At 33.4% G+C, this 24,726-nt stretch overlaps 1 protein-coding gene and 1 long non-coding RNA gene across 5 annotated transcripts in view; one reads left to right on the top strand and one right to left on the bottom strand.

The window, feature by feature from the left end:
- HDAC9 (histone deacetylase 9) overlaps positions 1-24,726 on the top strand; it is a 911,611-nt gene that overhangs the window by 162,947 nt on the left and 723,938 nt on the right. The gene's annotated exons all lie outside the window — the stretch shown is intronic.
- LOC140608917 (uncharacterized) overlaps positions 1-24,726 on the bottom strand; it is a 44,794-nt gene that overhangs the window by 5,229 nt on the left and 14,839 nt on the right. Inside the window, exon 2 of the long non-coding RNA XR_012010916.1 lies at positions 24,256-24,475. This is a non-coding gene — a long non-coding RNA (uncharacterized lncRNA). The remainder of the gene's footprint in view (positions 1-24,255; positions 24,476-24,726) is intronic.

Genomic DNA, 24,726 nt, shown 5'->3' with positions numbered 1-24,726 from the left:
GAGGTTTAGTGGAGTGAGCTAATTGGCACATAATAGGCTATCAGTCATAATTGATTGAATAAAGGAATTTAATATTTACTCTTGAGATCTCCTTCAGAGCCCAATTTTATCAAAGAAATACACTCAGAATAAAACAATCTTACTTATTTTAAAAATACTTCTTAGTATAATAATCCCTCTTACCTGTGCAAGTTCCCTACCTTTAAGCATTTTTACATCACTTGGCATCGGCTATTCTGATGTATGTGTTTACTTATATTCCCCTAGTAATGTAAACCTTTTAGAGAAATTGTCAACTTTTTTTTCCTTCATGGAATCTAGTTAGCACTCAGATGCTTAGTAAATGTTTGAATGATCACTATTATAAGTCAGATCTAGTCTAGCAACCTATGCCTTTCATCAGTTCCCAATGGTTGCCTTTTAAACTTGGTTGAAGCATTGCTAATCAAATGTGTTCTTTGATAATGTTTCTTAGTATTTACAGTACTGCTGTTGAGAAGGCTAGCATTTGTTGAGTGTTTATTCTTTGGCAGGCACTATTTTTAGAGCTTTAAAAACATTATCTCATTTGGTCAGCAAAACAGTTTTAGAAGAAATTATTATTTTCTGTACTCTGGAGATAAGAAAACTGAGGTTTATAGGAATTAACAATTTATGCAAAGTCATGGAGCAACTAAGTGGTGTAGCTGAGATTTAGATTTGCTTTTATAGCTCTGATTACTGCATAAGGGTAGGAGTAAATGAGTAACTAGAAGGTAATGAATTACGAGGCCATTTATTCTCAAAGAGCATGGTTATACAAAATAGGTTGATCTGGGACATTATGGTCCTCTCTTCCTGGAAATTGACTTTGCTGGGATGGCTAGGCTTATGCTTGGGAAGTCACCCAGAGCTGCATGCAGAGAAGTCAACAGCTGTGTGCAGAGAAGTTAAGAGTCAGTTTGTTAAATCAACTGAACCAGCCTTAGGATAGATACTTTATGGCTCTAAAGTGTGGAGTAGACATGTTGGATAACTGTATAGCTGTTTCTGACTTAACAAAATGTATTCTAATGGGAACCCTACTCAGCCTCTCTGAAGCCAGCACTACCATTCTCTCCCACTCATTTGGGAATAGATTCTTAAGGTTCCCAAGGTATGCATCACAGTTCAGTCTATTGGGGCGATATATTGTAGGGTAATCACACAAGTCCAGAAACCATCATGCTGTAACTTCATGGGACTAATGGGAAGGATTCTCATCTTCATTTCCACTCTTAAAATAAGGTTTACACTCTGTATTTAAGATGTGATAGCACCAACAAAAAGGTGGGTGGCTTATAGAGAAAACACGCACAGAATTAAGGTAGCTGGAATGTTCTGGAGTATACTTTTTTCATAATCATTGAGAAGGGAAATTTTGTTGCCTTTTTCTGATAATGTTGATAAGTTTTTGTGGAACGGAGTCAGTAAAGTCAAAGGCATAGTCCTTAGTTTTGGTTGTTTTTATTGCAGAAGTAAATTAGTGATGGTGACAACAAGGATTTCATGTATAATTGTGGCTATTTATTGAATCATGTCTTTTGATTAATTTCAACATGCTGATTTGCTGCTTATTAATACAACCTGGCTAAAAATTTATCTCTAGTCAAGCAGGTTGGTGCTAACAAAGATATAAACACATCCTCTAATCTTTTCCTCTTACTAAGGTATTTTTAAAACCAACAAGGACCATTTAAACATGAATAATACTAAATACTGTCAGTTGCTTTATTCTTTTCTTTTTAAAATAAAACCAAAACAAAGCAATCGACTGCAAAGGGCTATATTAACCCAACTCAAAGGTTGCATATTTAAACTTGGGAAAGTAAGGAAGTGTAGAAATTAAATTCTCATGGAAACATTAACTACTCTGCATTTCACCTGTGGTACATTAAAATACACATTTAATAGCTGAATTAACCACATATTAAATTTAACATAACTGAATGGTTATTAACCTGAGAACTTTAACATTTGTCTTTCTTGGCTTTTTGGTGCTTAAATTTGCCCTTTACATTTAATTAGTAGATTTTCGCACTTACGATACTTTTTTCCTTTCCAAAGAGTTAAAGATAGAGTAGACTTGTAATGGCCTCTTACCATAACTTTGTATCATTTGTTAAGAGTCTATTTATTTCAGAAAATAAACCTTTTGTCAGGTTAAATAAAATCTTTTAGAAAGAGCTGTGGTATCCAACTGTAATCATCAGTCAGCTAATTTTAAGCCAGATATTATTTATTAACAAAAAGCTTCTACATGCAAAATACCAGCCCGTTAATTTTTATGAGCATACATGAAATCCAATGATTTATCTTAAGAGCACATTCTCAATTTATGGGAAATTTAGTCAAATGGAACTTTAAAAATGTATGAATTGATTTTGATATGTCAGGTTCAAAACATAGCTTTCTTATTTGGCTAATTCCTTTTTACCTGGCTATACCTAGGGACAAAATAGAAAGATAACTGATTGATCCTAGAAGTGTCCTGGTATAGAGTTTCTGATGACTTTTAGTGAAAGAATTGGGTGTGTTGGATACAATGCTGTACTCTTTCATATCCTTATGAAGAGCACCTATAGGATGATCTCTGTATAAGAAAGCAGCACTGGAAAGATTCAATTATTGTCCCTTAGGAAGGTCCCTGAAATAACCTATATAGTCAAAGTATTTGGTGATATAAGCCCTTCTCTAAATGAGCTATATGTGCTAAGCATATATGAAGACCATAAAATCTCTGTCTGGGGAGTGGGCTACAGAAGATGCTGAACTGAGGAGCTTTTGTACAATTGTTTAGAATTTTAATTTGAAGAGGGAAGCACTTTGGCATTTCCTGGATCCTATCATCTTTAAGATTTTGTTGAAATATGCAACCTTTGTAACATTTGGACTTTTAATGCTTGAATTAGGTGCTGTGTTTTTAAATCATCTACAAAATATGCATAGAGAAGTTTGATCTGGTGAGCATAAAACCATGATTTACTCAAAGCCAGGCAGAGAAATATTAGCTATGGTAAAGGACATATCTGCAGTAAATTAAGTTCTGGGTCATTTAAGAATTTATGTTAATGATGCGTCAGTGTCTTCTTCATATAACAGTGGAACTTCTTTTAGGGTCTGGTTTAGGGAGTATGTGCAGAGATGTGCACATGCCCAGGAAAGATATAAGGGAGCCCTAATCTTTCCTTTGGCTGACCTTGAGCTTCTGCACAAGGAAGAAGTCAAGGCTAAGCCAGAGTTGTAAACTGTCCACCAGAACATTGAATTTTTGCCCCAACATGCATATAGGATCCCTTGACAAAGTCTGGGAGACATATTGGTTCAAGGTATTTAAGTAAATCCTTGTCTAAAAAGTAGCTGATCACAAATTTAATTGAGTGGTGATCTCAGTAGCCACACATGACAAAAATACAAACTTCAGAGAATTCAGAAAAGTCACTGAGCAAACAACAGCAAAATCAGCAGGAGAGAAACAATAACAATATCACACAGAAAAAAAAAAGCAAGCCCTTTGGGGATGAGAAAGGAATCTGTTATCTAGAATTACCACATTATATTGTTTAACATGTCTAGTTTTTTCTGTAAAGATTTATTTATTTTAGAGAAAGAGAGCATGCAAGTGTGCCTGTGAGCAGAAAGAGGGGCAGAAAGAGGAGACTTGCAAGTGGACTCCCTGCTGAGTGTGGAGCCCACCATGGGGCTCAGTTCATGACCCTGAGATCATGACCTGAGCCGAAACAAAAATTCAGCTGCTCAACTGACTAAGCCATCCGGGCACCCCAACAAAGAAAAAAGAAAAGTATGACCCATATATATATAAGAGGGAAAAGTCAATAAAAACTGATCCTCAGGAATACCAGACATTAGACTTACTAGACAAAGGAATTAAACCAGCTTTGATAAATATTTCAAAAAATCTAAAGAAAACCATGTTGAAAGAACTAAAGAAGAGTGTGAGAACAATATATTCTCAACTAAATATACAATATCAATAAACAGTTTAACATCATAAAAAAAGAATAAAATAGAAATTCTGGAGTTGAAAAGCACAGCAACTGAAATGAAAAAAATTACTAGGGTAGCTTAACAGATTTGTGCTGGCCAAAGAAAAAAAGAATTATTGATATTGAAGATAGGTCAATTGAAATTATTTGATCTGAGGAACAAAGAAGTAAAAGAATGAGGAAAAATGGGGATGCCTGAGTGGCTCATTGGTTTACATTTTGTTTTAAAGGCTCAAGCCTTTGGCTCAGGGCGTGATCCTGGAGTCCCGGGATCAAGTCCCACATTGGGCTCCCTGCTTCTCCCTTTGCCTATGTCTCTGCCTCTCTGTGTGTGTGTCTCTCATGAATAAATAAATAAAATATTAAAAAAAAAGAATGAGGAGAAATGAACAGGTCCTCAGAGGCCTGAGGGACATCATCAAGTGTACCAACATGTGCATAATGGAAATTCCAGAAGGAAAAGAGAGAAAGAAAGGAGCCAAAAGAATATTTCAAGAAATAATGGTTGAAAACTCCCCAAGTTTGAAGATAAGCATTAATGTATATGTCCAAGAAGCTCAACAAACCCCAAGTAAGAAAAACTCAAAGAGAACCACTCCCAGACATCTCATAATCAAACTGGTGATGCAAAGATCAAAGAAAACCTTGAAAGCAAAAGAGAAGAAACACATTAAATCAAGCAAACTTCAATATGTGTGACAGATGATTACTCTCCAGAAACCATGAAGGCCAGAAGGTAATGGGATGACTGAAAGATTGTTGAAATGCTGAAAGATTGTCAACCAAAAATTTTGTATCCAACAAAGCTGTTCTTCAAATTTTATGAACAAATTAAGATACTGCAAGATAAACAAAACCAGAATTTGTCACTAGCAAACCTGCCTTGCTAGAAATATTAAAGAAATTCCTTTAGGCTGAAATGAAAGACTGTAAGACCACAATTCAAATTCACATGAAGAAATAAAAAATAGTGATAGAGGTAACTATATAAATGATACAAGAGACTGTATAAATGTATTTTTGTTTATAACTTTATTCTCTTGATTTAAAAGACAGTTGCATAATGCAACAACCATAAAGCTATATTAATGGTTAATAGTGCATTAAGAAGTAATGTGTATGACAATAACAACACAAAGGAGGGTGAAGGAACAAAGCTATATTGTAGCAAAAGTTTTATGTCATATTGAAATTAAGTCAGTATTAATCCGAATTACATTGTTGCAAATTAAGCTAATTTTAATCAGGGATTTAAAAAACAAAATATATTAACAAAAATGACAAGAGAATTAAAATTACACACTATTAAATATCTGTGTAACATAACATAAAGCAGTAATGGAAGTGGAACAGAAAAAAGGAATAGAAGAACAAGAAACATGAGAGAAAACAAAATGACAGACATAAATTCTGTCTTATCAATAATTTATTTTATATAAATGGATTTAATAAGCCAATCAAAAGCCAGATATTAACAGAATGGAAAATAAATCCCCTATATCCTATGTACAAGAAACATTAGATTCAAAGACTCAAACAGTTTTAAAGTAGAAGGATGGAAAAAGATATACCATACTAGCAGTGACCAAAGAGATACTAATATCAGACACAATAGACTTTAAGACAAAAACTAGAGACAAAAGAGGACTTTTTATAATGATCATAATTATCAAATGATCAATCAATGAAGAGGACATAGCAGGTATAAACATTAATGCACTAATAACAGAACCACAAAATATATGAAACAAACACTGAGAAAAGGAAAAATAGAAAATTCAACAATAATAGTTGGAGACTTTATCACCCACTTTTAATAGTGAATAGAAAAACCAGACAGATGATATATGAGAAACTAGCAGACTTTTAATAATGATACTCTAAGTCCACTAGACCTAACAAACATTGCAGAACACCCCAGCCAACCGCATTGTAATATATATTTTTCTCAAGTGCATAAAGTTTATTCTCTAGGATAGATCATATATGGTAATCATAGAAAAATTTTCAATAAATTTCAAAGGATTAATATTGGAATGCCTGGGTGGCTCAGCAGTTGAGTGTCTGCCTTTGGCTCAGGGCATGATCCTGGAGTCCGGGGATCGAGTTCTGCATCGGGCTCCCTGCATGGAGCCTGCTTCTCTCTCTGCCTATGTCTCTGCTTCTCTCTCTGTGTCTCTCATGAATAAATAAAGTTAAAAAATGATTAATATTCTGCAAAGTATATTATCCAACCACAATAGAATGAAATTAGAAATCAAAAACAGAAGAGAATTTGGTAAATTCACAAATATTTGGGAATTAAACAATTTTTATCTTAATAATCTTAAATAATTAATGTGCCAAGGAAGAACAAAACAGACTGAACATACGTATATAACTATTAACAAAATAACTTAAGTTACAGGCACATCATGGTTAAAAAAAAAACTACTGTGTAATTATATAAGCAAAATACTTTCTTTATAACTATGATGAAATGAGGTATGGGAGATTTTAGCTAGCTAAAAATAATTGTACATATACTCATTATGTGATAGGGACATGTATACGGAGGCCAGCAAATAATTTTGATTCACTTTGAAGGATTAACATTCTTATTTTACTTATTTTTTTTTAAAGATTTTATTTATTCATGAGAGAGACACACACAGAGACAGAGAGAGAGAGAGAGAGAGAGAGAGAGACAGGCAGAGGGAGAAGCAGGCTCTATGCAGGAAGCCTGATGTGGGACTCGATCCCAGGATTCCAGGATCACACCCTGAGCCAAAGGCAGAGGCTCAACCACTGAGCCACACAGGCATCCCAACACTCTTGTTTTTGTTAAGACTGTCTCACCCATGTATGCTACTATATGAATTTTAGTACTTATGGGGACTATTAATTAATTTACTATCTTACATTTCAAAGCCCTTCTTCAAATTTAGGCTTCAATTAGACAAAATTTCGGGTTGTAAGTGAAAGCTGTTCATAAAAAAAAAAGCTGTACATGTAAGTAAATTTAGAAACTTAGCTATATATTCTTTTAAATGTTGACTATATTTAAATGGTATTTAGGCCACATCTTTTTTATTTACTTTTGTTATATACATTAGTGCCATTAATGGCAAACAATTTAGTTATTACTGGGGTATTTAAACATTGTGCCCAGGAGTATCTGTGTATGTTCACCATGATGCGTTAAGTTGAGAGCACGTAAGTTTACGAGATCTATGCGTTTTGAAGAACAATAGGGACTTTTATTATAAATGGTGATTTTGATTTAATTTCAGTCTGTGTTAGGTGGTGAAAAAAAATAGATTCTGAAAACTTGTCCTTTTCTTCAGATCAAGGAGAAATCAATATTGTGTGTTTCAAATGAATGGATCCAATTTCACTTATAATAATCTCCATGACTGTTGAAGGGAGACCAAAGCAAAAATCATGATATACACAAAAATGTTGCTGGAAGTAATATCTTATGAGCTATCTGCTCATGCTATTTTCTTTCACAGAATTTTAAGTTTGGAAATTAGACATTTATTTTTTAAAAAATCAAAATACCCACCAAGGAGGAGTACTGTATCAGTTCACAGTTGATAGCTGTTTTCTAAACCATTGTGGTAGGGCTAGTTCAACACTCAGGAATTAGAATTGGATCAGAAAGAGAATCTATGTTCCTTTAGTCTGGAGACTTGTTTCCCCTCATGTTCTCTGGGAAATTCCTACAAAGGACCCTTTTGTCATGTTTCCTCAACAGGAAATATTTTGTGCTTCTGGTTCTATCTTTTACATAGCTTTGTACATGGTGGACAATAAATATTACATGGATACATAAATACCACAAAAATCTCAACAAAAGCCATGAAGCCATTCTTATAGTGTATTTCTAATGTTACTATTCCTCTTAGTACTTGATAGAATGCTAAGCATCAGGCATGAACACAGCCAATCTTAATTGATGTTGATACTACTCACAGCTATTGGGAATAATTTAAAATGTACATTTTTGGTCAATTAACATATTCATGAGAACTCAGATATTTAATAGAGCTAATAAAAAAACAAAACCTATTAGAATATTTAGAAATCAAAAGAATGGTAGAAAAGCTTTTTATAATATTCTTCTAAAATATTATGTTGTGTATTTTATATTTTCAAAAAGTTAATTTCTGTGTTTCATTGACAAATATGAGATTGATACATAAATTGCATGAGTTGATACTTTCTTTGATGCCTGCCTTATTTATCATGTACTCATGGTATTCAGCACATGGAATTTTCTTCACAAAAATTGGTTGAATAGCTTGAATTTTGTAACTTCCTTTATGGATGTTTAAGTTATACAAATCGTATTTCCAGCAGAATTGAAGAATTTTTAAATGTTAGAGAGGTTTCCAGTACCAAAGTTTTAAAAAAACTTTTTTTGCTGAAAATCTTTTCTTAGGCTCAGGCTCCTCAGTTTTCAAATGTGGTTGATTTTAATTAAAGTTTAAAGAGAAAAAGAAACCATTGGAAAGATATTGGAACTAAATAATTCACTTCTGGTGAGTAGGGAGTTTGCAGTTTGAGTTAATGGTATTCATTACACTGATTAAAAGCAGTGAGCCATTTTACCCTTGTTTATTTTCCAAACCAGTGTTTTCAGTAATGGGGGTGGTTGGTATTTGATGTTTTATCTGATGAGGTATTTACTGATGGGCTGCTTTGACTTCTCTATTTAAATTGATAACCACTTGAAAGGAACTTATCAGACAAAAGAACAACTTCTTTTCTAGAGCTGGACCATTTATTCCAAGTTTAGACAGTGGGAAAACAATTGAGTAGCTTTTATTGCCACCAGCTGTGCTACGGTTATTTGAACAAATGGAAGATTAAAGGAAATGTACAATCTCATTGTATACAGCATTACCCCAAATCAGGGATTCTTTTGCCTAATAAATATTGCATTTGTAGTTGAGGAACTTATAATTACTCGGATTTCAATTGCTATGAAGAGTTTGCTGCTCTTTGAAGGCTCATGTGGGTCTATCAAAAATTGAATCTTCTAGAATTTCAGAGAAGGTAATGCTACAGGGTTTGTAGCAACTTTATGATTGTCTTGCAGATGTTTGTATTTATCTATACATATTATATATGCTATATATTAGTTTATATATTTTATATTATTTTACATAATATATACATATTATTTATAACATATATAGTATGTTTACAGCAATTATATATCCACATACCACACACACACACACACACACACACACACACATACACACTTCAAAATAAACAACTTGAAAAATAAAACGAACCTTCTAAACTTTGAAAAATTACATCTCTCATTAAGGAATTCCAGTGATTAATATCATTTGGCTAGTCCAGGGCTTTGGAAAAAATGAGAAGTGGGTGTTTAAATGTTTTAAGAGGTAATTTTCCAAGCAATTGAGCAGGTAGTTAAAAATACCTTGTTTTCATTTTCTTGCCTGAGACAATCCTAAACTGTAAAGGTTTGAAAGAGAGTAGAAGAAGCCACATTGAACTGAGTCTGAAGTCTATGCTCCAGATGTAAAATCCTCATACTTGCCAGGCTTCAGGGTTCACTGATCAGTAGATGCAGTCATTATATTTGAAATGTGGGTATGGAAACTGGGATTGGCTCCTTCTGGTTGGGCCATGCTGTTAACCTAAATATGTAGTTTCATGGAGATTGTTGGTATACCTCTCCACTGTTACAACTTACTAAATGTTATTGTTGAGGAGAGGTGAACTCTTGAGTGTGATGGAGCTGGACAGACCATACAAAAGGGCTACAACAGGGTTTCTGAACCTCAGCTTACTTTTCGTATTGACCTTTTGGGCTTGATAATTCTTTGTTGTGGTGGCTAGTTATGTGCACTACAGGATGTTCAGCAGCATCTTTGGCCTCTACTCACTACATGCCAGTTGTGCTTTCGCACCCCATTGTAACAACCAAACATGTGTCCAAGAGTTGCCAGATGTCCTCTGCAAGGCAAAATTGTTCCAGTTGAAAATGACTGTGATGGACAATGAGCTCCTGGGCAGTGTTTTTGATTCGTACTCATCTCTGCATCCTCTGTGCTTATGAAAAGGCCTGGCATAGATTTGGACTTCAGTAAATGTTTGCATACATTTTTTTAAATAGGTGATTTAGGGAAGAAAGGTGGTTTATCTATCACTTTTTCTGCTTTTGAGTTCCTATATTATCAGTAGAACAGGATAAAATAAGGCTCGATGCTGCATTATTTTTAGAGAGCAAATAGAGTTGGAAATATAACTGAATGCCTACTAATGTAATAAATAGCCAAGTCAGTATGATGCATTTTTAATTTTTCTGTAGAATATTATACATTCATAAAATAGGTCATCTACCAAATCTTTTAAATGACATTGTTTTTATAAGAAGTAGGTTATAAACCTAAAGAATGATTTATTTTGAATATATATGTAATACACATATATGTAAATATATTATTTTTGGTGAAGAAAAATAAGGGAAATGCTAAATTACTAGTTGTGGTTGCTTCTGGCATTATGCTTAGATTTTATGCGAACCTTCTGAATCATTATTGAAAAATGCCTTCTTTTCCTTTGGTCTTTAGAAAAGCCAAATAAAACAGAAAACAGCTAAGTCTGAGTGCATTATATATCATCATTCTCAGTGGCATTTTGTTCAATTTTTAGTGGAACAACAAAAGTAAATTACAAGCTTTACTTACTTTTTTTGAAATTAAGTTACCCAGATTTTCTTGTAATTATTTGATTTAGCAAGAACAAATGTAGCATTAACATTGATTTGGTATACCAAGCATAATCTGGAAGGAATACTTAGTGTCTTGAATAATTATATGGAAATTCCTTAAAATGTTCAAGAAATAATTTCTACAAAGTTTGAATTGCAAACATCACTATGTACTTATTGATCATCTCTCACCATTTTTACTTGCCATTGTCTTATGGTAAAATTTTCTTGTAGAATTTATAATTAGGGGCAGAAATTTAGATGCTGAATGTGTACAGTGTATGATTTTAAAAGAATTAAACAATCTGAATTATTAGAGTTTCATAAATGTGACTGTATACCTGCATGTATACATGGGTGTAATTCTCAGATTTATATACAATAATGCCCAATAGTATATTTATGGTTTACCATCATTATAGAATTTTATTTCTCATGTAAACCATTTTCAGATAAAGTAGTGCATCTGCTGAACAATGACTGGGCCTCAAATGATGTTTTTGTTTTGCCACCAAAAAGTCTGATTTGGATTATGTTGAATTTTGGAAATGTGAATTTTAGTAACGCAAAAATTGTTAAAGAATAGCAGTATTGCAAATGTTTATTTTCTTGTAAGATTAGTGCTAGCTATACTAACATTTATAGTTATCATATTCAGATCAAACATTTCCAGTTAAGAGAAGCATTATTTAAAAACCTTAGCAGTTTGGATGGGTGCTTTTCACATCTGGAAAGTAACACACCTTTCAGTCTCCTGATTATATGTTAACTTTATAAACATATCAATTCTGTCTTCATAGGAACATGGTTAAATATATATGTATTTTAAAATATTAAATATGTACACATATATTTAAAATATTAAATATTAAGTGTGTATATATATGTGTTATAGTAAAACTCCTTCAGTCAGTGAGATGTAGGGATCATTTTTTTCCTACAATAAATAATTTTAGCCCTTTATTCTGAATCAGATTTTTAAAAAAATGTTTAAGTCTTTTTCTCCCTTGGTTTTAGCTTTCTCTTCCTGATGTTTTCAGGAATATTGTCTTCTGCAAACCTTTCTGCCCTACCTTAGTTTCTTTTGAAATTGATCTCTAAAACTTTAGTTAATTCTTGTCTGAATTTCTTCCCTATGTTAAATTAATCTCACCTTAGTTGAAATTAAAACAAAATAATGCCCAATAGCATATTTATGGTTTACCATCATTATAGAATTTTATTTCTCATGTAAACATCACAACATTTTGTCATTCATTTATTCATAATCAGAATATAGGGAGCACTAAATGTATAATGAACTCTGGATACAAAGATCAAGAAGATGCATTTTCATAGTTATAAAATATAAAGATGCCACATGCAAAAAAGGAAACTAGGAATAAAGTTAATACAAGATAAAAATATCTTTGTGTACAAAGATGATCTTTTTTAAAAGATTTTATTTATTTATTTATTCATGAGAGACACAGGGCGAGAGACAGAGACATAGGCAGAGGGAGAAGCAGGCTCCATGCAGGGAGCCCAATGTGGGGCCGGGATCATGTGCTGAGCCAAAGGCAGATGCCCAGCCTGCTGAGCCACCCAAGTGTCCCAAAGATGATCTTTAATGAAAGCCATTTGGGAAGATTTAAGTAAATAGAGAAAGATACTATTATTATGAATTGAAATATTCCATGTTACTAAGTTGTTAATTCTCCTCAAATTGAGTTATGGAATTCTAATTGAGTACCCAATAGAATTTTTTATGGAATTCAACAAGCTAATTCTCAGGTATTTATTTATTTATTTATTTATTTATTTATTTATTTATTTATTTATTTATATTTTTAAAGATTTTATTTACTTATTCATGAGATACACAGAGAGAGGGAGAGAGAGGCAGAGACACAGGCAGAGGGAGAAGCAGGGTCCATGCAGGAAGCTTGACGTGGAATTCGATCCCGGGACTCCGGGATCACACCCTGGGCTGAAGGTGGCGCTAAACCGCTGAGCCACCTGGGCTGCCCCTAATTCTCAGATTTATATGCAAGAGTAAAAGGTCAAGGAAAGAAAAGACAATAATGAATAAAAAGAAAAAATGGGAAGAATGGCATTATAACATACATAGATAGACTTCTTATAAAATCATGATATTGTACATTATTCATAGCCAAATGGATTAGACTGCATAGCCAAGAAGGCACCAGTTTATACATGGAAACCAGAAATATGACAGAAGTAGCAATGTTGATCATCAAAAGGGAGAAGTTATTTGATAAATGGCACTGGAACAGAAACGTGAATTGTATCCCTACCTCATAAAAGCACAAAAGCAATTTCAGATGAATTAAGCATATGCATTTAAATGAAAATTGGAAATTATGATATAGAGGGTGAAAGAATTTTCTAAGCTAAACATAAACACTACTTTGAGGGAAAGGATTGATAATTATGAACAATAATTATGAATATTAAATTTAAAATTTGTACAATGAAAGAGAAAAGTCAGACTGGGGAAGGTTAATGTGTAACATAAATATGACAAAGGATTAGCATATAAGATATCAAAAAGAAAAGTAACCCAGAGCAGACAGGACAAATAAGAATAGCCAATTTTGATAAAATGAAATCTAAATGGCCACTAAACAGTTAAAATAATCAGGGAAATTAAAATTGAAGCTACAAGTGTTAAACAATTGCATATACCCATCAATCTGACGAAATAATAAAGTTTCACAACACCAAGTATTGGTGAGGATGTGGAGTAGTAGGCAATTTCACCACACTGAGGAGAAATGTAGATTAGTACCACTAAAGAGAGCAGTATATTTGTGCATATGTAGTCAAGTTGTGCACCTTCTAAGTGTCCACCCAGAAATTCCACTGGGAGGTATAATACCACAGAGATACCCCTGTGTACACAATGTGACATGTGCAGAAATGTTTATTTCAGCATTGTTCATAATACTGAAAAACTGGAATCAAACCAAATATCCACCAATAGGAAAATAGGATAAAAAGTATAGGTATTTTCATGCGATGGAATATTACGTGGCTTTGATAATGAATTAGCTAGGCATATATAATCATATAATTTCAAAAATATGTTTACACTGCTCTATTGTTTAAGTTTACAGACGTACAAAAAACAATCAAAGGCATGCTTACTAGTGACTAGTACTAAATTCTCTCTGAAACTTGAAATGGAATTAATGAGAGGCCACGGGTAGCTATGGAATGGCTAACTTGTAGCATAAAGCAAAGGGAGCTTACCCAAGAGCAGGTGTGGACCGTGGCACAATAATTCCTCCAACAGTACTCTTTAAATTCTTGTATGGGAACTTAGCAGAACACAAAATCCTCTCCTGTTTTACAAATACTCTTTTGAATTTCTTGGATAATGCATTCAGCGTGTATCAAGCTTCTTGATGTTATTTTAACATGTCTTTCTGTAATTGTTTTTTAAGTGTGGTACTTGAGTTTTCAGGACTGTTCTGAGTTGTGATTGATCATTGTACATGCATTTTGAATAGGGACATCTGTCTCTGCAGCATATTATGTCTCCTGACATGCCATTTCTCAGCTTGACAGAGCACCTCTAGAGGGCATAGGTTTTAATAAGAGAGAATATGTGATTTTTTTCTTCCATAGAAAGTGGGTGGTGTTACATTTTATAAAGAAATAATGAATAGTTGGAGTGACAGCTTACCCAATTTACTTTTTTTTTGCGAGCCAAATATAAAACTAGAAATAATGCTTATTCATTTTAGCCTTTATAAGATTCCCTTCAGAAAATTTTTACAGGAGAATATTTACTGAGTTTGCTCATAGTCATAGCAGACAGTGACAAAAGTGGCTTCTTTGTCTTTTTCTCTTAAATTTTTCTTTTTGTATCCTTCTTCTTTTTCTTCTATACCCTAAATGTCTTCTTGCATTCTATCATACGTGCCAACTTACATTTTAAAACATGTTGGAACGTTGTAATTTTAAAGAAATATGTTATGGTTTTTTATTACTAATTTTAAATCCATTTTGATACTAGTACTACAGTCATTCAGTAATCATAGCACAGTTCTAAAAAAAAAAAAAAAAAAAAAAGACATAAGGATGAATGAATGAGCTTTCTGTAGACTGCCCTGGAGGAGGCCCCAGTCGAGTGAGAGAACTAGATAAAAACACCTTCATAATGATAGAGTGGGAGCACTCAGGCAGAAGTAGGGATGATGGCCTGTGACATTGGAGAAGCGGGAATGAGCTGTGCTTGAGTGGGGCAACACTGAGCAAGCTGACAGACAAAACAACTGATCTAAGTCTAAACACTGACATTTGCCAGCAAAAAAAGGAGGGGAGAAGGACAGACAAGGTGGATAGAAGAGGGGAAATGTCTTGGCCAGTTGAATGAAAAATGAGAACATCTTTGTACATGGAGAATAGGTCTGTGGGGGAAATGACAGATAAATCGAGGGGAGAGGAATTTTCATGTGTACATAGTATTGATAGTTCTTTGCTTTTCTTTTGATAGTTTATCCCTAACTGTCCTAGCTTGCCTTGTTCTACCCCCCTACTCAAACATTTCTTAGTCATTGGAGAAGATTCACTGGTAGGTAGTTATCCTATCTCATTTTCTCATTACCTAACACCTTCTTTTAGTTATTTTGATTTTCAAAGATGGGAATTAATTTCAGTCACCATGTTCAAAAGATTTTATGAAAAGGTCCTACCCTGAATCCAACTAAGTGGGTAGCCAGTTTTCTAACTAAAGGCAATGCTCATAGTTTAAGAAATCACCAGTTGCAATCTCATCCCTTCGTCCTTTGTTTTATTAATATCACTGGTTCTCGAGTGTAAGTATTAAAGAAATGTTTATGAGGTGTACCTCTATGGAACTGGTATAACGTTGGATTTTTTTCCTAGTCTGTGGCCCTGCCATTTGCCTCACCCTCTACTTGCAATATCCTACAGTTGGGAAGGAATACCACCTTGAACTTGGATCTTGTAGAAATCTCCTCCTTTGAAGTGTTTTAATTATGACCTCACAACTTCCCATTTCTGGATATTTTGGTAAAATTTTAGAGCATTTAGAAATCTTCTGCCATTCCTTTGGATTGCAAGAAATTATCCTTTTATTTCCACAACCTTTTAAGTGGGTATTTTGTTACTTAAAACATGTCAAAAGATTAGCTTTGTGTCTAGAATGTTTGCCCTAAACAGCTTAAAGGTATGTGTTGTTTGTTCACATTTAGCAACGATTTAAAAAAAAAAAAAAACCAACTTTGAATGGACTGCTTTATTAAAATAATGGAAGAACTCAGTAGAGGAAGAACTCTCAGGGAAGAGGTTAAATAATATAAATAGCTCTGCTGAGAGTGCAACAAAGTTCTCTATTGTGCTGTTGCCACAGCAGCACCAATAATTCAAAACAAGGAAATGGAGTCTCATGTTTAATATAATACAGACTTTTCCCTAGAACTTCTGTGGTCTAGGGTTTTTCAGGGATTGGCATGTTTATCTACATATGTCTAAATTTAGATATGCCTTTTATGTAACATGGTAAAAGAGAAGTACTTAAAATTCTATAAGATGCAGTTATTTCTTAAGTATTTTGTTTGTTTTTAAATTGATTTTAAAATATCCAGACTTTTCCTGCTGAAATAATGCCCTAGGACATTGTGAATATGTGCATATGGAAAGAGGCATAATGCATTTCACATTCGATTTTAAAAGGTCACTTTGAAAGGTATGAAGAGGTATTCCCTAATGCAGACAAGAAAAAGGATTTTTTTTTTCTGTTGAACATTTTAGCCCCATAACAAGAGCTGCCTCTGCTATAGAAGTGGGTATTCCATTCTGAAAGTCCAAATCTGGAAACTCAAAAATATGAGTGTGGAAGTTTGGGAGTTTTCAAGTAAATTTCATGTCATTTTAGAAACAAATTTGAAAGATATCAAACTCCTATCTCAGATATATATAAAATTCAACTAACTATAAAATAAAGCACAACTAAACCTCTGCCAGAAAAGTTCTAATACACAGTAAAAGCTTATTTATGAAAAATGATAGAATATGATAAACTACATTTTATTGAACTTAGTTGACACAACATAGTTTAGCTGGAGACCTCCTTTAGAATACAATTCTGTTGTCCCTATGTTAGCTACTTTATCTCTACCTGCTTACCTGGCTTTCCTACTACCCATTTTGTCCTTATTCTTACTCTAGGCAATTCTGATTGTTATGAGATGAGAATAAATGAATTGATTGAGGAAATTTTTGTGTTCTGATCTTTTCTACCCAGTAACATCATGATGGAGATGATGCAAAATATTGGTTAAATGTATATCCAGTATGTATATATGTTTGCATTTTACTCATTTAATAAGGACAAATGTTGCCTAGAAACTAGTTTTCTCAGAGGCTTAATTTACATACTGTGTGTATATTGGCCAAATATTTTTTACATGAAAATTTTATTAAGGAATTGTGATTTCATTCCACTTATCTATTCTAGTGTTGAAAGGGGAATTCCCAGAGGTTTAAGAAAATAATTGTGTATTAGCCTTAAACATGTTTGAAAAGTTAAAAAGGAAAGAAAAGGAAAAGGATAATGTATTAATCAATTCAGCAAATACTTGTTAAGGAACTACCTCTGTTGGGTATGTTTCTAGGCACTGAAACATTAAAAAAGATAGAATAGTCTCATGAGATTTACTTATATATTTAAAGAGAGGATTTGATAATAATATAACCTATTGAGATTTTCTAGTATTGTTTATAACTCCTTCCTTCATTCGCTCATTCAGGCAATATTTACCTCATGAGCACATCAAAATTTTTATTTGTAACCCAATCTCCCTTTCTTCATCCAGTGTTATTTTCCCCCAATTTCTCAAAAGGAATAAAAATTTAAACATTAAATGGACTTCACTGTCTTTGGAAAACAGTCAGAATTATTCATTCTAGGATAATTCTTTTATTTTACTATTGCCATCCCAACCTTGATACTTTAATTTCAGTGTGCCTTGGAAGACCAAGCATGAGGTTCAAGAGTAGATTTTGTCTATGTGTCTGAAACAGAGTTGGCAAATGATCTATATATCTTGGAGGATAATAAACTTTCTTTATGATGGCCATGTTTTACATGGTGCTAGTGAGCATCATAATTATTCATTGACTTCTATTCATAGATTTTTCTTGAGAGGAGGGAAATACTTCATGAGCATTGTGGCTAGTCTTCCTGTTCAAACTCAGTATGCTTTGTGGAACATGTTTTTGTAGGTACTCTATTTAGAAAAAGAAAGGCTGACAAAGGCTTCCATGACTTCCAGTCTTCAAATGATGAAAATTGAGGACCTGGTGAAGGAGTTCAGGAAACCACTTACTTAATTGACTCTCTTTTCAAGTAAAATGTATTTCAAAGGATAATGGCCTAAGATTTGACTCCAAAGCTTCAATGTAGATCAGAAATTCTTCAGGCTGAACTATATAGCTAATGCTCAATTACCTTAGCTTCTATTGAACCATATTCTAAACACCTTCTTTTGTAACCATCACCTTGTGCCGAAGTCTATATTTTTAGCCTTTAAGCAGAGCTCAAGCACTGTATTTAGACATCTGACTTGAAGACAAAAATTGCTCAGTGAGCAGAACAAATGTTCAGAAAATAACATTTCAAGGTTAGAGTTAGTGTCCTGAATAAAATTCCTTTTCTTCTTTTTCTCCCTATTGAATATAACATAAATAATGTACCCTGACTGGCTTTCAAGATTAAAAAAAAATCAGAATAGCAGTGAACTTGAAAAAGGAAGAGGGAGTAATTAAAAATTGAAGGGGCTTCTGTTGAACTATTGTTTGCCTGAAACTAAATATACATTTTATTCTGGATTCAATGGGATTATGGATCTTAAAAGGATTTTTAAAAACTGTATAGTAAAGCTTGTAGGAAAAGGGCCGAAAGCCTACAGCCACCTTAAAAGATACTGAAAGAACACACACAGACACACACACACAGTCATTATAATATCCTTTTCAGAATGGAGAGGAGGAAACCTGTATAAATATTGTTTATGATCACTTGTAATTGTAGTTATTAATTTTTAACCATTTACAATATGCTGGGCTTCTATGTAATTGACCTTACTTAATATTCACAGAAATTCTGTGAACTAAGCATTATTAGCCCCATTTTATAAATGAGAAAATAAAGTCCAGAGCCTTTCATAACATTTCTAAAACTATCTAGTTAGTGAGTGGTAGGATATTATGGAAATGTCTTAGGAAAATCCCAAAATGGTCCCTGAGACTCCGTAGTATTGAGAAATAAAAACAGTTTAATTCTTAGGGGAATAGACGAGAGTGAAACAACATGATTATTATTGTTAAACAAGACATTGCAAGGTCCCCGGACCATTTCCAGAAAGGGAAGTCACATATTTACGCTGAGGGAAAGTGATTATCACTTGGTGGAAACTACTTGAAAGGAATGCAGCTCATTTGGATTGTGTGTGATTTAGTTGAGGGACTTACTCCTTTGTATCCCAAGAGGCAAAAGGATGTTGTAATTGCATTTCACAATGGGGCCATAGCTATGTAGGTTTGGGTACTCCTTCCTTTTGCTGCATGTTGCAGGGTACAATTCACTTATATTCAGAGACACAACTCAGTCTCTGTGTGAAAAGCTAGAACTCAGGGCTGTTTTAGTGATTGACATTTCTCATCCTTGGAACCAGGGCCTGAAAGAAACGTTGGAAATTCTGAATGTTTTTTAGGCACTGTATTTAGAAACCAATAAAGAACATGTGGAATTCTTTGACCCTTTTCTGATCCTTGGTGTTCTAATACTCAAAGCACACCTTAACCCAGGAGAGGGAGGCACTCCATAGGAGAGCATAGTAATCATGTAAGAAGAGAGATGATAAATCAAAGGTGAGTAAAAGATTTATTTGTAAACTTTGTGGAATACCAAGTTTATGTCACAGGTAGTCTAACAGTGGGCTATTATTTATTGAACTGATTATCATTCCTCTTTGCACATTCTTCTTGATTGTCTTCAGTACACATGGTCCAAATGGCATTTTAATTAATTCATTTAAGATTCTAAAGGTTAGCATTGCATCTTTATGCTGAGTGTTGTGTTCTAAAACAGAGATTTCTAACTACTAAAATTTAATTCAATTTAATTACTGAATCATTGACTCACAACTCTTGGAAGTTATCACTATTATTTATAGGTGGGAACATTTAGCCTGGGGAAATTGAGTGATTTGCTCAAATAGTAGTAAATGGCAGAGTCAACCACCTAACATTTTGGATTTTAGAAAAGTATGAAAAATGGACAAAGCAATGCCCCCTTTTTCTTGTGTTTGCGGAGTCTTCCACCCATCCCCCTTACCCTAGGCAAAATGGGAGGTAGGAAAAACAATCCTGTGGGAGATGGACACATGTCTGTGCAAACCTTACCTCATGTCACTAACTATACTTACTTGGCCAATTTAACCAGCCTTCAGTTTCTTAAGTGCTACTTTGCTATTTTGTATGTGAATAGAAAGAAGTCTGGGAGGTTAACACATCAACAATGGCTATTTTTGTAGTACAGGAATGGTGGGCAGTTTTTTTTTCTGTCCCCCTATATTTTTTCTGTTATTTGATTTGATGATCATATATTATTTGTATAGTAATTAAAACTTTCCCTTTAAAGTTAAAAAATCAGTTTTATTTAGTGTTTACAAATAATATACAAGATGCCTGTTTAGACTTTTTTTACCCCCATAAAACGGTGGAGAAATGATGGTTACATGAAACATATAAGACTCAGACCATTTCTGTGTCATGTGTTCTGATTTTTGACTCAGAAAACATGACCTCAATTATATATTCAATTGTGTGTGTGTGTGTCTGTGTGTGTGAGTGTGTGTTTTCCAGTTCTGTTAGTTATTTCATCTTCCATCATAGTAACCACAGAGGAGAAAAATGTGTTTTGTTCTCATTTGGAATCTAATTTATTTCATAGTCTTTAAAGATTTTTTTAAGTTGTCTGTAATTTTAAGACCACCTCAGGTAAACTATTTGGATTAAAAAAAAAACAGCAATAACCTTCTTTTTATATGGTAGACATTGGTTTTGTGGTCAGAATTATCTGTAGTCAGTTGTGTTCCTCCATTTACCAAATATGAGACCTTGGTCAATTTACCCGGTGTTTGGGAAAATATCTCATCTGTAAAGTCGATGGAAGAAAACTTAACTCTCAAGACTGTTGAGATAATTAAGCGAGTTAAAATTTTCAAGTGTTTGATATTATGGAGACTAAAGACAATTTTCTCATTCACTTGATTTAAATTCAACACTCACTGTTAACTATTGCCCTACGTAAAAGTTTGCTTATTCATTTTGCAATAAATTGGATGTAGATTTTAGCAGTCTGTTTTTAAGAGTAATGGAATCTTGTGGAGTAACTAAGATGACTGGCTGATACATTAACATAATGTAACACATTAACATAAAGTTGATTTCACCCTAAATCATCTGAGTTGGCAGGCAAGCTTCACTTTATCAAGGAATAAAATGAGAAATCCACAAAGCCAAAGTAACAATAAAATATACTTTTAAAGCCAAAAGCCAAGTAAAGGGTGCTGAGATAATGGAGAAGATTCTGACATTCATGAAAAGTACTGCACAATTTTTTGATGTCTTCAGATTTATGAAATATTTATTTTCCGATACTCAAAGTAGAAAACTTGGTTAAAAAGAAAAGATAAAAAGAAGAATGTAAAATTTATCTATAATTATACCACCCAGAGAGAATTATTCTTCACATTCTTGGCTTTTAGTCTTTTTCTGTTGAATATGTGGATACATTTTATGTGTAAGATTGTAAATGGAGAATGTTTGTGTTCCAAGAAATGGATCATAGTACACCCATATTTATGCATCTTTTTTACCTAACATTGTATTATAAACAATTTTTAGCATCATTAAATATTTTAATACCATGATTTTTAGAGGTTTTATTAAAATCTGTCTTGTAATTATACCATAATTTCTTTTATTATTGCCCTTATATTGGGCATATAGACAATTTACAGGTGTTCAACAATATTTAAAATAACAGTGTAGGGAATATAAGAAATAGTGAAAGGGATTATAGGGGAAAGGAGGGAAAATGAGGGGGAAAAATTGGAGAGGGTGACAAAACATGAAAGACTTTTAACTCTGGGAAACAAACAAGGGGTAGTGGAAGGGGAGGTGGGTGGGAGGATGGGGTGACTGAGTGATGGGCACTGAGGGGAGCACTTGATGGGATGAGCACTGGGTGTTATACTATATGTTGGCAAATCGAAATTCATTTAAAATATTAAAAAATAAAAACAAATAGTGTAATGGAAATTCATTTACATAAATCACCATTTCACATCTTTTTTTTTCTTTTTCTTTATAAATGATTCCTAGGAACAGAGTCACTCTCAAAGAGCATGAGCCTTTAAAAAGATTCTTGATAAATTGTGACAATTTTTTTCTCCAGGAAAGGTGTACCAATTTACATTCTTATCAGTAATATATGAGAATACTTTTTATGTCTTATGCTCGTCATCATGTTATGTTAGCCTCAACTGAAAGTAAAAAGGTTAATATTTCATGATCTGCATTTATTTATTAGTGAAGTTAAATACTATGTGTTATATTTACTAAGGAATATATATATATTCCTTAGTTATATATATTACTATATATATATATACACATATATATATATATTTTATGCACACACACACACACACACACACACACACACACACCCTTCCCAGCAATGTATTCAATGGCAGTTTTAAAAATTTTGTTTAAATATATGTCAGTAAGCAAGATCTTGGCTAAAAATAATCACCTTAGCCACTAATTTAGTCAAATGCTTAAAGCATTTTAAAGAGACTACATCTGGGATGCTTTCCTCAGAAAGACATGCTGCATGATACTATTCTTATGAGATTTTCATATCACCTTTGAAGCTGGGCAATTGGTTATTTTGTTGCATTTACCCTGGGTTCCCCAACAGTGTTGAACTAGCAACTTTCAAACCTGCAAACATCTGCTTTTGTCATCAAAATTGAAAGACATAACTGAAAGGAAAGTTTTAGTTCATAAACTGTATAATCTTCTGATTCTGCAGAATGGAAATGAATAAACTTGAAAACATATTTAGGGACTGAAGCTCTAGTCAGCATATAGCTTAAGACTGGAAAAAGGGTGGTTTTCCTTTCAAAGTAAGCACTGGCATGACTGTACTCTCTAACAAGAAAAAGTAACATCTCCAGAGATTGTATCATCATTTCCACACCCATTTCTATGATTCTAAATGTTCCTTTCTATATAGTCTGGTAGTACATTTTTATAAATTCCAAAAACATCAAAAGTGATTGCAGCATTTTTAGTGTGTATACCTGGGCATTTTAAACAGTCTTATTATGTATGATTTTTCAAGATCTTAGCTTATTCTTCTAACATGTCGTGTTTGGTTCCTAGGAGGATCAGCTTTGAAATGTTTCTAATTTGGGAGAAAATAAGCTTTTATAGGAGTAAAATATGGTCCCAGTCTTCAACAGATTGAAGGATAAAACTGCCTTATAAAGAAGAGGGGTTTTATAAAGTATTTCTTAAGCCTTAGAAGAAGTCAATAAAATAATTTTATTGAATTCAAACATGACTCAGCTTCTAATATTAATTTTGTAAATAGAAAAAAGGTAATTAAATTATTAAGGCACCTTCATTTTAAAGGTTAACTAATTATTATTATTATTATTATTATTATTATTATTATTATTATTATTTAGCTCATAGGAAATTTTTATTTTTTCCTTTTTTAAAGCCCTGGATCTTTTTTAATGGAGTTATTTGAGTGCTTTCTTTGTCATGAGTTCACTCTTAGATCCTGGCCTGTGTGGGCTCTGGCTGTCTAATACGGGAGATAAAATAATGTCTGATTATCTGGAACAAGATAATGAATCCTGTTACTTGAGCACATTCTTCTGATTTGCAGACAGCTTAATTTTTATACCTGGTCATTAGCCAGTGCTTGACATGGGGCAGAGTTTAGTATTTGAGAGGAATTTCATTTGTTTGTACATTTTAACTGTGGTCCTTTCTGACTGTGTTCAAAGAGCTTTTCATAGCTACCATCCTCTAATGTTTTAAAACTAAATATACTTACTATGACTTATTTCTTATTGTAAAACCTTATGTGTTCATGCTAGAAAAATTGAAAAGTACTGAAAAGTAAAAAAAAAAAAGAAGTCATATATATATCAGTAGAGAATTCCGGTTAACATATTGGTAGATACTCCAGAGTTGTTCCTATATAATTCATATATAATTGTTTTTACAAAATGAGATAAAAGTGCTTGGTCACCTGCTTGTTACACTGAATATCATATCTTGACATAATATATTTTATATATGTTTCTATGTTTTTAAAATTTCTATGTTTTTTAAATTGAATAAATAGTTCATGTTAGAGATCATGTTAACCTGCAGAACAATTGTGTATGATCCTGAGTGTTACCAGTCTTTTGAAATGAAATTTCATATAGAAATCTAGATGGTCTAGAGGCTCCTGAGTGGCTCAGTCAGTTCAGCATCCACCTCTGGCTTAGGTCATGATCCCAGAGTTTTAAGATTGAATCCTGCATCTGGCTTCTTCCTCAGTGGGGAGCCTCCTTCTTCCTCTGTCTGGCACTCCCCTTGCTCTCTGCCAAATAAATAAATAAAATCTTTATAAAATAAAATGAAATCTAGATGTATGTTCTCTTAAAAGATGGGAGACTCTGCACTGCTCATAATCTGTAGGTCAGGGTGGGTAAGAGTCCATGGTGGCCCATATTAGCTGAGGCATGTGCTCTTCGTTTACATAATCCCCCCCTGATTTCCTTCACTTCTTGACATTCCTGCCTGACCCCTGAAGCAGCTAAGGTTGCCAAGGATAGTGGATTGTCTAGGGTA

Source organism: Canis lupus, chromosome 18, assembly GCF_048164855.1.
Source record: "Canis lupus baileyi chromosome 18, mCanLup2.hap1, whole genome shotgun sequence".
Taxonomy (NCBI): domain Eukaryota; kingdom Metazoa; phylum Chordata; class Mammalia; order Carnivora; family Canidae; genus Canis; species Canis lupus.
This window is presented reverse-complemented; position numbering and strand designations above follow the sequence as displayed.